Genomic DNA, 15,369 nt, shown 5'->3' with positions numbered 1-15,369 from the left:
ATGACATAAGGGGAAGCGGATAACGATTCTTAACCGTTATGTCATTCAGCCCTCGATAATCCACGCAGGGGCGCAGAGTACCGTCCTTCTTCTTAACAAAAAGAACCCCGCCCCGGCCGGAGAGGAAGAAGGCACTATGGTACCGGCGTCAAGAGACACAGATAAATAATCCTCGAGAGCCTTACGTTCGGGAGCCGACAGAGAGTATAGTCTACCCCGAGGAGGAGTGGTCCCCGGAAGGAGATCAATACTACAATCATACGACCGGTGAGGAGGAAGGGAGTTGGCTCGGGACCGACTGAAGACCGTGCGCAGATCATGATATTCCTCCGGCACTCCTGTCAAATCGCCAGGTTCCTCCTGAGAAGTGGGGACAGAAGAAATGGGAGGGATGGCAGACATTAAACACTTCACATGACAAGAAACGTTCCAGGATAGGATAGAATTACTAGACCAATTAATAGAAGGATTATGACATACTAGCCAGGGATGACCCAAAACAACAGGTGTAAAAGGTGAACGAAAAATCAAAAAAGAAATAGTCTCACTGTGGTTACCAGATACTGTGAGAGTTAAAGGTAGTGTCTCAAATCTGATACTGGGAAGATGACTACCATCTAAGGCAAACATGGGCGTAGGCTTGTCTAACTGTCTGAAAAGAATGTCATGTTTCCGAGCCCATGCTTCGTCCATGAAACAACCCTCAGCCCCAGAGTCAATCAAGGCACTGCATGTAGCACCCGAACCGGTCCAGCGTAGATGGACCGACATAGTAGTACATGATCTAGATGAAGAGACCTGAGTAGTAGCGCTCACCAGTAGCCCTCCGCTTACTGATGAGCTCTGGCCTTTTACTGGACATGAATTGACAAAATCTCCATCAAATCCGCAATAGAGGCACAGGCGGTTGGTGATCCTCCGTTCCCTCTCCTTGGTCGAGATGCGAATACCTCCCAGCTGCATGGGCTCAGTCTCTGAGCCAGAGGAGGGAGATGGTTGCGATGCGGAGCAGGGAAACACCGTTGACGCGAGCTCTCTTCCACGAGCTTGGTGACGAAGATCTACCCGTCGTTCTATGCGGATGGCGAGAGCAATCAAAGAGTCCACACTGGAAGGAACCTCCCGAGAGAGAATCTCATCTTTGACCACTGCGTGGAGTCCCTCCAGAAAACGAGCGAGCAGCGCCGGCTCGTTCCAGTCACTAGAGGCAGCAAGAGTGCGAAACTCTATAGAGTAATCCGTTATGGATCGATCACCTTGGCATAGGGAAGCCAGGGCCCTAGAAGCCTCCCTACCAAAAACTGAACGGTCAAAAACCCGAATCATCTCCTCTTTAAAGTTCTGGTAATTGTTAGAACAATCAGCCCTTGCCTCCCAGATAGCTGTGCCCCACTCTCGAGCCCGGCCAGTAAGGAGTGAAATGACGTAAGCAACCCGAGCTCTCTCGCTAGAGTATGTGTTGGGTTGGAGAGAGAACACAATATCACACTGGGTGAGAAAGGAGCGGCACTCCGTGGGCTGCCCGGAGTAGCAAGGTGGGTTATTAACCCTAGGTTCCGGAGGCTCGGCAGGCCAGGAAGTAACAGGTGGCACGAGACGAAGACTCTGGAACTGTCCAGAGAGGTCGGAAACCTGAGCGGCCAGGTTCTCCACGGCATGGCGAGCAGCAGACAATTCCTGCTCGTGTCTGCCGAGCATGGCTCCTTGGATCTCGACGGCAGTGTTACGAGCATCTGTAGTCGCTGGGTCCATTCCTTGGTCGGATCCTTCTGTTATGCAGGTGAATGAGGACCCAAAAGCGACTTGGCGAAAACAGAGTTTTTAATCCAGTAAGATACTTAACAAAACAAAAGGCATAATACTACTCGTAAAGACGAGAACAGACTGGAGACTTGATCAAGAACTGCAGGTTGCCTCGGGAAGGCACTTGAACCTAGCAGACTCAGACACCTGCTCACCACGCAGCATCTGAGGGAAACACGACACGACAGGGCAATACATAGACACAGCACGGTGAATATAGACAAGGATCCGACAGGGCAGGTACGGAAAACAAGGAGAGAAATAGGGACTCTAATCAGGGAAAAGGATCGGGAACAGGTGTGGGAAGACTAAATGATTGATTAGGGGAATAGGAACAGCTGGGAGCAGGAACGGAACGATAGAGAGAAGAGAGAGCGAGAGAGTGAGAGAGGGAGGGGGAGAGAGAGGGATAGAAAGAGGGAAAGAACCTAATAAGACCAGCAGAGGGAAACGAATAGAAGGGGAAGCACAGGGACAAGACATGATAATCAATGACAAAACATGACAATGACAGTGATTAGGGGGAGAGTGTATGACAGTGATTAGGGGGAGAGAGTGTATGACAGTGATTAGGGGAGAGTGTATGACAGTGATTATGGGGAGAGTGTATGACAGTGATTAGGGGAGAGAGAGGGGAGAGTTGCATGACAGTGATTAGGGGGAGAGAGAGGGGAGAGTTGCATGACAGTGATTAGGGGGAGAGGGTGTACATGACAGTGATTAGGGGGAGAGGGTGTACATGACAGTGATTATGGGGAGAGAGAGGAGAGTTGCATGACAGTGATTAAGGGGGAGAGGGTGTGTGTGTGTGTATGACAGTGATTAAGGGGGAGAGGGTGTGTGTGTATGACAGTGATTAGGGGGAGAGAGGGGGAGAGTTGCATGACAGTGATTAGGGGGAGAGGGTGTACATGACAGTGATTATGGGGAGAGAGAGGGGAGAGTTGCATGACAGTGATTTGGGGGAGAGGGTGTACATGACAGTGATTATGGGGAGAGGGTGTACATGACAGTGATTAGGGGGAGAAAGTGTACATGACAGTGATTATGGGGAGAGGGTGTACATGACAGTGATTATGGGGAGAAAGTGTACATGACAGTGATTAGGGGGAGAAAGTGTACATGACAGTGATTATGGGGAGAGAGAGGGGAGAGTGTACATGACAGTGATTAAGGGGGAGAGGGTGTGTGTGTGTGTGTGTGTGTGTGTATGACAGTGATTAGGGGGAGAGAGGGGGTGTGTGTGTGTGTGTGTGTGTGTGTGTGTGTGTGTGTGTGTGTGTAGTGATTAGTCCCCCAGAATGACCCAGGATTCCTGTCAGATGAGGTGAGGGGAGGGGCCTCTGGCAGCCTCAGATCCTATATGGATAAATTAATCAGTGCTGTAACCATATCTGGGCCCAAGTTCAATAAATGTATTATAATCATTCATTTCCTAAACAATCTGGGGTACATCAGAGGTCGCCCATAAGTTTCTTTCTGTTGTCTCCTGACTCGTGCCAGAACTTTTAATTGGCCTCAGGAAATCCCAGGCGTCCTCCCATGTTCTGGGAGCTGGGTGTAGGATGTGTGGGATTGGGTCATCGTGAGAGCATTTACTCCCCTATTGAGGCTGCTGGGGTAGGACTTCTGGCCAACTTCACAATTACTCTTTATTACCAGGGATAACATCATGGAGGGAATATGGCCATTGCTGAAATGACACTTGTTCTGTCATAACATGTTTACCGCACAGACTAACAATGTGAAATACTGTTGTCATGAACTGTTGTTAGACTTACAATTCAAGTATAACTAAACCGTGTTCATGATTATCTTATGTAGGGATTAGGATGAAACATTCAAATAAAGTGTTACCAAACCCATGTCTTAAACTAAGAATATAAAAAATACTTTTGTTGTCCTTGCCTCACCCCACACATCCCAAATATGGACACACACACAGAAAGCACACAGTATAAAGGAATGCTTCCTCAGCCAGTACTCTGGCTCAGCTTCTCTCAAAACACCCACTGCATGCTGGGGGCTTTTGCGCCACACATATCCCCAGGAGCCGTAATAATAGTTATTTAACTGAATTATTTGATAAATGTTTTGGTTTTTAACCCCGACAATCATTCAGTTGTTTGAGAACATTTGTGCATGGACCACTTAAAATTTAGACTGAAGATCTGGCCTTGACCATTGTGTTTGTTCATGATTTGGTACACTCACTCTCTCGCTTTCTGGCCCTGGGTGGGAGGCAGATACTAGGTTTTGATTGATTAGGATCCCAATTAACCGACACCAATGTTGACAGCTAGTCTTACTTGGGTCTGACACATAATGAAAAATACATTACAGACAAAAAACTTTACATTTTCCATACATTTAAAAACATTAACATGTAGTGTGTGTGTGTGTGTGTGTGTGTGTGTGTGTGTGTGTGTGTGTGTGTGTGTGTGTGTGTGTGTGTGTGTGTGTGTGTGTGTGTGTGTGTGTGTGTGTGTGTGTGTGTGTGTGTGTGTGTGTGTGTGTGTGTGTGTGTGCATCTATCAGTTACACATACATGACAGTACATACACACAACAAGTAGGTCACATGGGTACACTGTTCCTACATCATGGTAAACAATGAAAGGCAGTGTTCATTTTTCATCCCTCCAAAACAGTGGGCTGTAGAGAGGGTTGGGAGCAGGGTAGTGGTGGGGGCTCAGTGTAGTTACTAGCAGATCCTATGTGATAAGGGACTGTGTTTGGTGTGCCTCGCCTCAGCGCCTGCCTGTGCCCCTCTGCCTTCCCGTCCCGTCGATGGAGCGGGTCACACTGAGTCACAAGGCCAGCCGGCGCTGACAATGGCACATTTGTGCACAGACAGAGCCGTGAGCCAGCCCACTCAAGGGAAAGGATGGTAGAAGGTGGAGCAAGTCCAGCAATCTGTGTGTGCGTGTGTTGTGTCTGTCTATATGTGCCTGTATCTATGTCTGTCTGTCCATTTACGTGTGTGTGTGTGTGTGTGTGTGTGTGTGTGTGTGTGTGCGTGTGTGTGTGTGTGTGTGTGTGTGTGTGTGTGTGTGTGTGTGTGTGTGTGTGTGTGTGTGTGTGTGTGTGTGTGTGTGTGTGTGTGTGTGTGTGTGTGTGTGTGTGTGTGTGTGTGTGTGTGTGTGTGTGTGTGTGTGTGTGTGTGTGTGTGTGCGTGTGTGTCAATGTCTGTGAAACAAAACTGGGATAGTTATTTGAGTGACAAAGCAAACACTCTGCTTTGTAGCTTATTCACTCTTCAACCTGCTCAGTTGATAGTATTCCTATTTAACATAATCATATTTCAGGACAAGGCTCAGGCTACTTATCTTTCCACTAACACAGGCACAAACACAGTTATATTTTTCTCACGACCAGTGGAGGCTGCTGAGGGGAGGACCGACTCCCCTGGTTTCCATGTGTTTGATTCCAGCCCATTATACTCAATTCCAGCTATTACTATGAGACGTCCTCCCCTCAGCAGCCGCCACTGTTTTTTTGGAACAGAAGGGAAACTATGGGTGAACAGCCATTTTGTGTCTGCTGTAAGCCACTGACTGTTAGTTAACATCCTGCAGTTGGTGCTTTCATCATTGGGTCAGGATGAGGAAACTTAGCTGGAATACACTGCAATAGGAAACGCCAGTATAGCAACAGGGTCATCAATATGGGTGCCGTATTGAAAGAATACTGGTCAGTGTAGGGCAGTCTCTCCACACAGCTGCCGCGCCACGAGTCTGGCAAGCAAGACTATGGAAAAGACTGCAATGTGCAGTATAGGTTACTGACGAGCAGTATCTGTCACACTCTGACCTTAGTTCTGTTGTTATGTCTTTGTTTTAGAATGGTCAGGGCGTGAGTTGGGTGGGTTGTCTATGTTCCTTTTTCTATGTTTTGGGATTTTTGTGTTTGGCCTGGTATGGTTCTCAATCAGAGGCAGCTGTCAATCGTTGTCCCTGATTGAGAACCATACTTCGGTAGCCTGGTTTCACTTTTGAGTTGTGGGGGATTATTTTCCGTGTCCGTGTTTGTTTCCACACGGAAATGTTTCGGTTTTGTTTTTTCACGTTGTCGTTTATTGTTATGTTCAGTGTTCTTATTAAAAACCAAGATGAACACTTACCACGCTGTGTATTGGTCCGATCCTTGCTACTCTTCCTCAGAAGAGGAAGAGGAAAGCCGTTACAGTATCAGATATGTATAAATCAAATTTATGGCATGTTAAGATACAGGGAAACTTTGCACCATATACACCAACTCACAAAAAGCGTATTACTCCACAGTGGATAAGCCCTCAGTCAAATGTATCCATAAGTACTTCCATAGATCATGCTGACAGCAGATGCTATCAGTCATAAGACAAGGCTATCAGTCATAAGACAAGGCTATCAGTCATAAGACAAGGCAATCTGACATACTTTGTTTCCTCCAAACCTTGACGTTTTTAAAATTCTGATGCAGACAAAGAATGATATGATGTCATTATCCAATTTAACGTAGTGTTCAAGGGTATCTATACACATGCACGTGTGCACACACACACAAACACACACACATACACACAGTTACAGACTTCTGTTGGCCCATGACCTCCACATCAACTTAATAATTACTACTTAAAACTTACTAGACCTGCAGACAGTGGTGTCCTTGCAGACTTGCCACCTTCCATCAGTATGCAGGCTTCATGTGTTGTTCTGGGACACTTTGGATGTGCTGTCGAGGTTCCTGACCTAAAGCCAGTAGCAGCTATGGTCACAGCACACACAAACATAGTGTACACACCCACATACACATACACATACTCAAACACACACACTCAAAAACTGTCACCTCTCAAACCCTCTCCAACACCCCCAATGGTCCTTCAGTCCAGAGCATCCCCCATACCTCCCTTCCTCCTCCTCCTCCTCCTCCACCACATCCTCCCCTCCACCACCTCTACCACCTCCTACTCCTCCACCACCACCTCCTCCCCTCCTCCACCACCATCTCCTTCCCTCCTCCTCCTCCCCCACTCCCCCACTCCTCCATCACCTCCTCCTCCTCTGCCACCACCTCCAACACCTCCTCCACCACCTCCTCCACCACCTCCACCACCTCCTCCTCCGCCACCACCTCCACCACCTCCTCCTCCGCCACCACCTCCACCACCACCTCTTCCCCTCTTCCTCCACTCCTCCCCTCCTCCATCACCTCATCCTTCTCCACCACCACCTCCCTCCACTCTTCCCATCCACCACCACCTCCTCCACTACCTCCTCCTCTCCTCCATCACCTCTTTCTCCCCTCCTCCTCCACCACCTCCTCCACTACCTCCTCCTCTCCTCCACCACCTCTTTCTCCCCTCCTCCACCACCTCCTTCTTCTCCCCTCCTCCACTACCTCCTCCCCTCTTCCACCTCCTCCACCACTTCCTCCTCCACCACCTCCTCCTTGTACTCTATCATATGACTGATGTTATGTGTGAGGAATGGAACACAAAGATGCTCTGTTAGTTCCTTTGCTCTGCCCTCAGTAATTAGTGCTGGGAAGAGGGCCCATCGTCCTCAGGCACACACACAGGGTCCTACTTCTGAGCGCCAGCACAGATTAGAGAGGGAGAAAGAGAGGAGGGAAGGAGAGAAAGAGAAATTCATTTCTGTAGATTCGCATAAAACTCAACGATAACCTAATCCTTACTTACTGTAACGTTACTACAAACAGATAAAGCCCCACCCTAATTTGGTTCAGTCCAGTTGACAGTCAGAAATCTAGGAAGCCAGTCAGCATGATGGGTCACAAGAGGCTTGGCACAGTATTGGACCTAGTAGAATAACAAATAATAAAGGTATATCCTGCTCAAAAAAGGGTTCACGGTAGTCGTTATTTCTGTGTTTATTGCATTCCAGAGTAGGTTATCAGAGTTATTCAATTGCTAAAGGAATTAGCAGAACAATTTCATAGAGGCCAGTTTGGTGAATATTCCCACAACCTGCAGGCCTAGAGTAATATGATACAGTATAACATGAAATGTGTCCACGTAAATCATTGTTCTTAAGTGTAAGAGGAGATGGACATATTGTATCATTTCCCCATACTATAATATAATCAATTTAAGTGGTAAAGTCAGCCAAGTCTTCTAACCTACAAGGGCATAGATGAGGGAAGCATATGATACAACCCCATTGTCCTTCTCAGACCAAAAAACATAGAGACAAACCGGCCACTGTCACTATAAAGCTACAGCTGTCCCAAGCCATTATGTCTCACAATGGAGGGGCAGAGGCAACCTTACAGAGGGTTTAGGAGGGGTCAAAATGAACTTAACCATTGTTTTTCCTACTGGATATGTTCTTTGGGGAACTTTACTGGCATGTTATTAAAAGCCCCATTCAAAATGGCAGAAATGTGTTGTGCTATGCTAGTACTGCTGTGCCCAAATTCCAAGTATGTGATATATTGTAGAGCAATATGGCAATTATATTAGTTTGTGTCTTGTATGACACCACATGGGCAATGGCATCATGTGAGTGTGTAAGTTTAACCAATTTGTGTCAGCAAAACCTTAGAGAGCGCTCAATGAAGGGATGTGATTTACTTTGATATCATCCCTGTCATCCATTCTTACAGCCAAGGTTACCAGAGACCTCTGACTTTGTGTTAAGCGCCATAACTGCCCTTTCCAATTCCCTCTCCTCTCAGTCCAACTTCAGGCTTCAATCCCACTCTAATTGCATGGGTTATCAAGCTACATCATATTAGAGTGTCATCTAGGCTGTTAGCTTGAAAAGCAAATCTGCAAATAGAAATGGGAAAATGGGATATGTGAGGAAATATTTTTCAGATCTCTGACCTGTGGTCCGGTAGTTATTTCCTGAGATATACTTATTATTGCGTAACAGAAAATACAGACACAGAATGCTGGGTCCTAGGCTACATGACGTTTTTGTTTGAGATGATATGATGTACTGTAGGACTGATTAGGCATGTGGTTCTGTCTTTGATGGACATCTCCCATAGTGTAGAAGGAGCTGTGTCTGACATGGCAGCACCAACCTTCCAAGAAGTGACATCACTATGGGTCACATTTCTTCTCTGTAGAGTTACCAGTTTAAATTGTTGACATATCTCCATAACGTAAAGCACACAAAGATTTTAAACTATGTGAAATGTCTGACCTGACGTTATTACGTTTGCTTGGTCCACGTCTAATTTTTACCCTACCCGGTCCTTCTGTGTGTTCTAGTACCTTCTACGTGTAAACTGAACCTTATGATAGTTTAATCTTCAATGTGTAAGAAAGTATGTGATAGCCATATGATAGCCATTTAGATTTAACATGAATATCTGAATATCTACACTAGACATAGAGTACTAGTCAAAAGTTTGGACACCTACCCATTCAAGGTTTTTTCTTTATTCTTACTATTTTCTACATTGTAGAATATTAGAAGACCTCAAAACTATATAATAACAAATATGGAATCATGTAGAAACTAAAAAACTGTTAAACAAATATTTATATTCTTCAAAGTAGGCACGCTTTGCCTTGATGACAGCTTTGCACACTCTTGGCATTCTCTCAACCAGCTTCACCTGGAAGGCTTTTGCAACGGTCTTAAAGGAGTTCCCACATATGCTGAGCACTTGTTGGCTGCTTTTCCTTCACTCTGCGGTCCAACTCATCCCGAACAATCTCAATTGGGTTGAGGTCAGGTGATTGTGGAGGCCAGGTCATCTGATACAGCATTCCATCACTCTCCTGCATGGTCAAATAGCCCTTACACAGCCTAGAGGTGTGCTGTGTCATTGTCCTGTTGACAAACAAATGATAGTCCCACTACGCGAAAAACAGATGGGATCGCTGCAAAATGCTGTGGTAGCCATGCTGGTTAAGTGTGCCTTGAATTCTAAATAAAGCTAAGCACCCCCACACCATCCCACCTCCTCCTCCATGCTTCACGGTGGCAACCACACATGCGGAGATCATCCGTTCACCTACTCTGCGTCTTACAAAGACAGCTGTTGGAACCAAAAATCTCAAATTTGAACTCATCAGACCAAAGGACAGATTTCCACCAGTCTAATGTCCATTGCTCATGTTTCTTGGCCCAAGCAAGTCTCTTTTTATTAGTGTTCTTTAGTAGTGGTTTCTTTGCAGCAATTTGACCATGAAGGCCTAATTAACACAGTATCCTCTGAACAGTTGATGTTGAGATGTGTCTGTTACTTGAACTCTGTGAAGCATTTATTTGGCTTGCATTTTCTGAGGCTGGTAACTCTAATGAACTTATCCTCTGCAGCAGAGGTAACTGTGGGTCCTCCTTTCCTGTGTCAGTCCTCATGAGAGCCAGTCTCATCATAGCTCTTGATGGTTGTTGCGACTGCAACATTCAAAGAAGAAACGTTCAAAGTTCTTGAAATGTTCCGTATTGACTTGGCTTGGCTTGATTAAACTACCAACGGGACATTCAAAACTGTAATCTTATATGCTTCACAGAGTCATGGCGGAACGACAACATTATCAACATACAGCTATCTGGTTATATGCTGTATCGGCAGGATAGAACAGCGGCATCTTTTAAGACAAGGGGCGGCGGACTATGTATTTTTGTAAATTTCGAAGGAAGTCTTGAGGTTTTGCTCACCTGAGGTAGAGTATCTCATGATAAGCTGAAGACCACACAATCTACCTAATGAGTTTTCATCTGTATTTTTTGTAGCTCTCTACATACCACCACAGACTGATGCTGGCACTAAGACCGCACTCAATGAGCTGTATTCTGCCATAAGCAAACAGGAAACCGCTCACTCAGAGGCGGCGCTCCTAGTGGCTGGGGAATTTAATGCAGGGGAACTTAAATCGGTCCTACCAAATTTCTATCATCATGTTAAATGTGCAACCAAAGAGAAAAAATCTGTGGACCACCTTCACTCCACACACAGAGATGCATACAAAGCTCTCACTCGCCTTCCACTTGGCAAATCTGAACATAATTCTATCCTCAAGATTTCTGCTAACAAGCTAAAATTAAAGCAGGAAGCACCAGTGACTCAATCAATAAAAAAGGGGTCAGATGAAGCAGATGCTAAGCTACGGGACTGTTTTGCTAGCACAGTCGGGAATATGTTCCGGGATTCCTCTAATGGCATTGAAGAGTACACCACATCAGTCATTGGCTTCATCAACAAGTGCATCAATCACGTCATCCCCACAGTGACTGTCACAGTGACACAACCAGAAGCCATGGATTACAGGCAACATCCACACTGAGATAAAGGCAAGAGCTGCCACTTTCAAGGAGCGGGACTCTAACCCGGAAGCTTATAAGAAATCCCGCTATGCCCTCCGGCGAACCATCAAACAGGCAAAGCACCAATACAGGACTAAGATCAAATCTCTGACGCTCGTCGGATGTGGCAGGGCATGCAAACCATTACAGACTACAAAGGGAAGCACAGCCAAAAGATACCCAGCGACACGAACATACCAGACGAGCTAAACTACTTCTATGCTCGCTTCGAAGCAAATAACACTGAAATATGCATGAGAGCACCAGCTGTTCCAGAAGACTGTGTGATCACGCTCTCCGAAGCCGATGTAAGACCTTTAACTTCTTGGTGACAGGGGGCAGTATTTTCACGTCCGGATGGAATGCATGCCCAAATTCAACTGCCTGCTACTCATCCTCAGAAGATAAGATATGCATATTATTAGTATATTTGGATATACTCTGAAGTTTCTAAAACTGTTTGAATCATGTCTGTGAGTATAACAGAACTTATTTAGCATGCAAAACCCCAAGGACAAACCATTCAGATTATATTTTTTTGAGGTCACTCTCTTTTCAATAGTTTTTCACTGGGAATCCAGATTTCTAAGGGACATTCTTGCAGTTCCTATCACTTCCACTGGATGTCAACAGTCTTTAGAAATTGGTTGAGGTTATTCCTTTGTGTAATAAAGAAGTACGGCCATCTTGAACGTGGGTCACTTGAAGTGTACTGTTAGATAGAGGCGCGTGACTAGAAAGCATGCTACAGTTTGTTTTCCCGTCTTCAATTTTATCGATTATTTACGTTAAAACATACCTAAAGTTGTATTACAAAAGTAGTTTGAAATGTTTTGGCAAAGTTTACAGGTAACTTTTGAGATATTTTGTAGTCACGTTGCGCAAGTTGGAACCGGTGTTTTTCTGGATCAAACGCGCCAAATAATTGGACATTTTGGATATATATTGACAGAATTAATCGAACAAAAGGACCACTCCAATTTGCATACCACCCTAACAGATCCACAGATATGCCATCTCTATTGCACTTCACAATGCCCTTTCCCACCTTGACACAATGAACACCTTCATTATGTGAGAATGCTATTCATTGACTACAGCTCAGCATTCAACACCATAGTGCTCACAAAGCTCATCAATAAGCTAAGGACCCTGGGACTAAACACCTCCCTCTGCAACTGGATCCTGGACTTCCTGACGGGCCACCTCCAGGTGGTAAGGGCAGGTTACAACACATCCACCACGCTGATTCTCAACACAGGGGTCCCTCAGGGGTGCGTGCTCACTCCCCTCCTGTACTCCCTGTTCATTCATGACTGCACGGCCAGATACGACTCCAACACCATCGTTAAGTTTGCCGATGTTACAACCTGATCACCAACAACGACGAGACAGCCTATAGGGAGGAGGTCAGAGACCTGGCCGTGTGGTGCCAGGAGAACAACCTCTCCCTCAATGTGATCAAGACAAAGGAGATGATTGTGGACTACAGGAAAAAGAGGATCAAGCATGCTCCCATTCCCATCGACAGGGCTGCAGTGGAGCCGGTTGAAAGCTTCAAGTTCCTTGGTGTCCACATCACCAATATGGTTCAAGCACACCACACAGTCATGAAGAGAGCACAACCAAACCTATTCCCCCTCAGGAGACTGAAAAGATTTGGGGTGGGTCCTCAGATCCTCAAAGAGCACCATCGAGAGCATTCTGACTGGTTGCATCACTGCCTGTATGGCATTTGCTCAGCCTCCGACCGCAAGGCACTTCCGAGGGTAGTGTGAACGGCCCAGTACCACACTGGGGCCAAGCTTCCTGCCATCCAGGACCTCTATACCAGGCAGTGTCAAAGGAAGGCCCTAAAAATTGTCAAGGACTCCAGCCACCGTAGTCATAGATTGTTCTCTCTGCTACCGCACGGCACGAGATACCGGAGCACTGAGTCTAGTTCCAAGAGGCTTCTAAAAAGATTCTACCCTGAAGCTATAAGACTCCTGAACATCTAATCAAATGGCTACCCCCCCCCCCCCTTTACACCGCTGCTACTCCCTGTTATCATCTTTGCATAGTCACTTTAATAACTGTACCTACATGTACATGTTACCTCAATTACCTCGACTAACCGGTACCTCATCACATTGACTCTGTACCGGTTCCCCCTGTATATAGTCTCGCTATTGATATTTTACTGCTGCTCTTTAATTACTTGTTACATTTATTTCTTATTCATATTTCTTATTATTTTTTTATTTTTAAACTACATTGTTGGTTAGGGGCTCGTAAGTAAACATTTCACTGTAAGGTCTACACCTGTTGTATTGGGCGCATGTGGCTAATAAAATTTGATTTGATTTGATCTGTCTTCCTCCAGAGATCCCAAAGCAATTGTGGGATTTTCTTCCACTATTTGTGCCTCCATTTTTAGATGTCTGAGGGCCTGGATGTTGGCTGTTTCACTTCATTCTTTCGGACTATCGCACGCAGCCAGTTCTTTAGTCTGCATCATCCATCATCTCCGGTGACACTCGGCTAAACAGCCCTGTCCCCTCAATGTTTCTCATTACATTCTCTCCATCTCTCCTCTCTTGTCCTGTTTTCCTCCTGTTTCCCAATCTTGTTCTCTCTCCGTTTCTCTCTCTCTCTTTCCCCATTTCTCTCTCTCTCTCTTTCTCCACTGCATCAACCTCATCTGCCTCCCCGCTGTTAAACCCCCTAGCCCCTCGACCCCTCCCTGCGCAGGTTATCACTCTCTCTCTCACTCACACATACACACAAACACACACAGACAGACTCCTGGCACTGCACTGCTGACTCTGACCCCTCTCCACAAACCCCAGTAATGCCTCATTAGAGATATAAGGGATTTTTAAAATAAAACAAATGACCCTCAGTGCTGTGGCCGATGGAGAGCAGCGAACACACACACTCTCTCACTTTGTTAGAATCACACTCATGCACACACATCACAAATACACCTCCACACACACCCATCCTGTGTCAAAACGGTTATCGATCGAAGTGCTGATGTTATTGTTGATGTGGGCTGGCAGGCGGAGTGCTGCTAAATGCCGATGTGAAGCCAATGTCCAGTCCAGTGCCTGCCTGCAGAGCAACGCTCCACGGGGTGTGTGCTCCTCCCACCGCAGTGTCACATTCACTGTCTAACTAAGGCAGTCATGAGAGCCATACAGCAGATCCTACGTGACAGTGCTTTTACTGGCTCTCTTCTCTCTCTTTCATGGTCACTGGGATGGACAGAGCATGCACACATACACCTTTGAGGTATCCTTCCCATTTCACGTAAGCCCAACATTACAGACAACCATATGTATCAAGGAGGAGATGTGCACCACAGACAGGCAGACACCAGCTCTCCTAGTACATGTCTAGGTCTACATAGAGAGCAGGCAGGGTGGAGGAGGGGACAGGAGAAGCAGCCTTGCCTTGGCTCCATCTCAGAACATCACCATCCTGAGCTCAGCTGGGAGGAAAAATGTTCTGTTCCTCCGTATTATGAATACAGTCACATAGCAATTCCTCACCCCCCCCACCCCCCAGAAAAACAAAGGTGGCCCAAAGGAGGCCAACTTAGCAGTGATGACAGAAAAAAGGGTGTGTGAGAAAATAAAGCAGGCAGGCTTACCGTTTCACCATCCAGCATCCATTCACCAGGGATACTGCAGACAAACACTTGCTGGAAGAGAACGGCTGTGTGCACTCCACCCTTAGTCCAACATTCTCCTGTCTTTCACACCCTCTCTATCTCTTTCTATTCCCCTCTTTCTCGCCTTTCTTATTATTGTCTGTGTTCTATTTCCTCTCTTGTTTGCTCCAAGGCAGTTGAGACACTGCAGCGGTGGGGGAGGAGGGTGTGTGTGTATGTGTGCGTGCGTGTTTGAGTGTGTCAGAGAGCAGAGGGAGAGAGAAATGAAGGGAGGAGTCAGCGGGGATAGAGAGAGAAGGGGAAAATGGACAGGATTAAATTATGAGAGAAACAGAGAAAGAGGTAAAAGGGAACCAAGCTAAACAGAACACTGGGCTGTGACAAAAACAGGATACAATAGACGCTGTCTGCTGCATGCAATGAGAAGGGGAAACAGACAGAGACCCCTATGAGAAGCAATGGAAAGGACAGCTTATGTGTGTGTTTCAATGTATAACAGCCCTGCTTATTCTATTTCTCTGGTCTATGACAAGTCAACAGCAAGATTGGTTGTGATTTCATTGATGGCTGAAATAGCATGCACGATAGAGAGAGAGAGCAAGAGAGTGGGAAGAAGAGAAGAGAGGAGAGGAAG

General features: G+C 46.1%; 1 protein-coding gene across 1 annotated transcript in view; it reads right to left on the bottom strand.

Annotated features, from left to right (window-relative positions):
• gnaz (guanine nucleotide binding protein (G protein), alpha z polypeptide) overlaps window positions 1-15,013 on the bottom strand; it is a 50,116-nt gene extending 35,103 nt beyond the window's left edge. Inside the window, exon 1 of the mRNA XM_046369992.1 lies at window positions 14,715-15,013. The gene's annotated coding sequence lies outside the window, so the exon portion shown is untranslated. The remainder of the gene's footprint in view (window positions 1-14,714) is intronic.
• Window positions 15,014-15,369: the final 356 nt, after the last annotated feature.

This window comes from Oncorhynchus gorbuscha, linkage group LG11 (assembly GCF_021184085.1).
Source record: "Oncorhynchus gorbuscha isolate QuinsamMale2020 ecotype Even-year linkage group LG11, OgorEven_v1.0, whole genome shotgun sequence".
NCBI classification, from domain to species: domain Eukaryota; kingdom Metazoa; phylum Chordata; class Actinopteri; order Salmoniformes; family Salmonidae; genus Oncorhynchus; species Oncorhynchus gorbuscha.
This window is presented reverse-complemented; position numbering and strand designations above follow the sequence as displayed.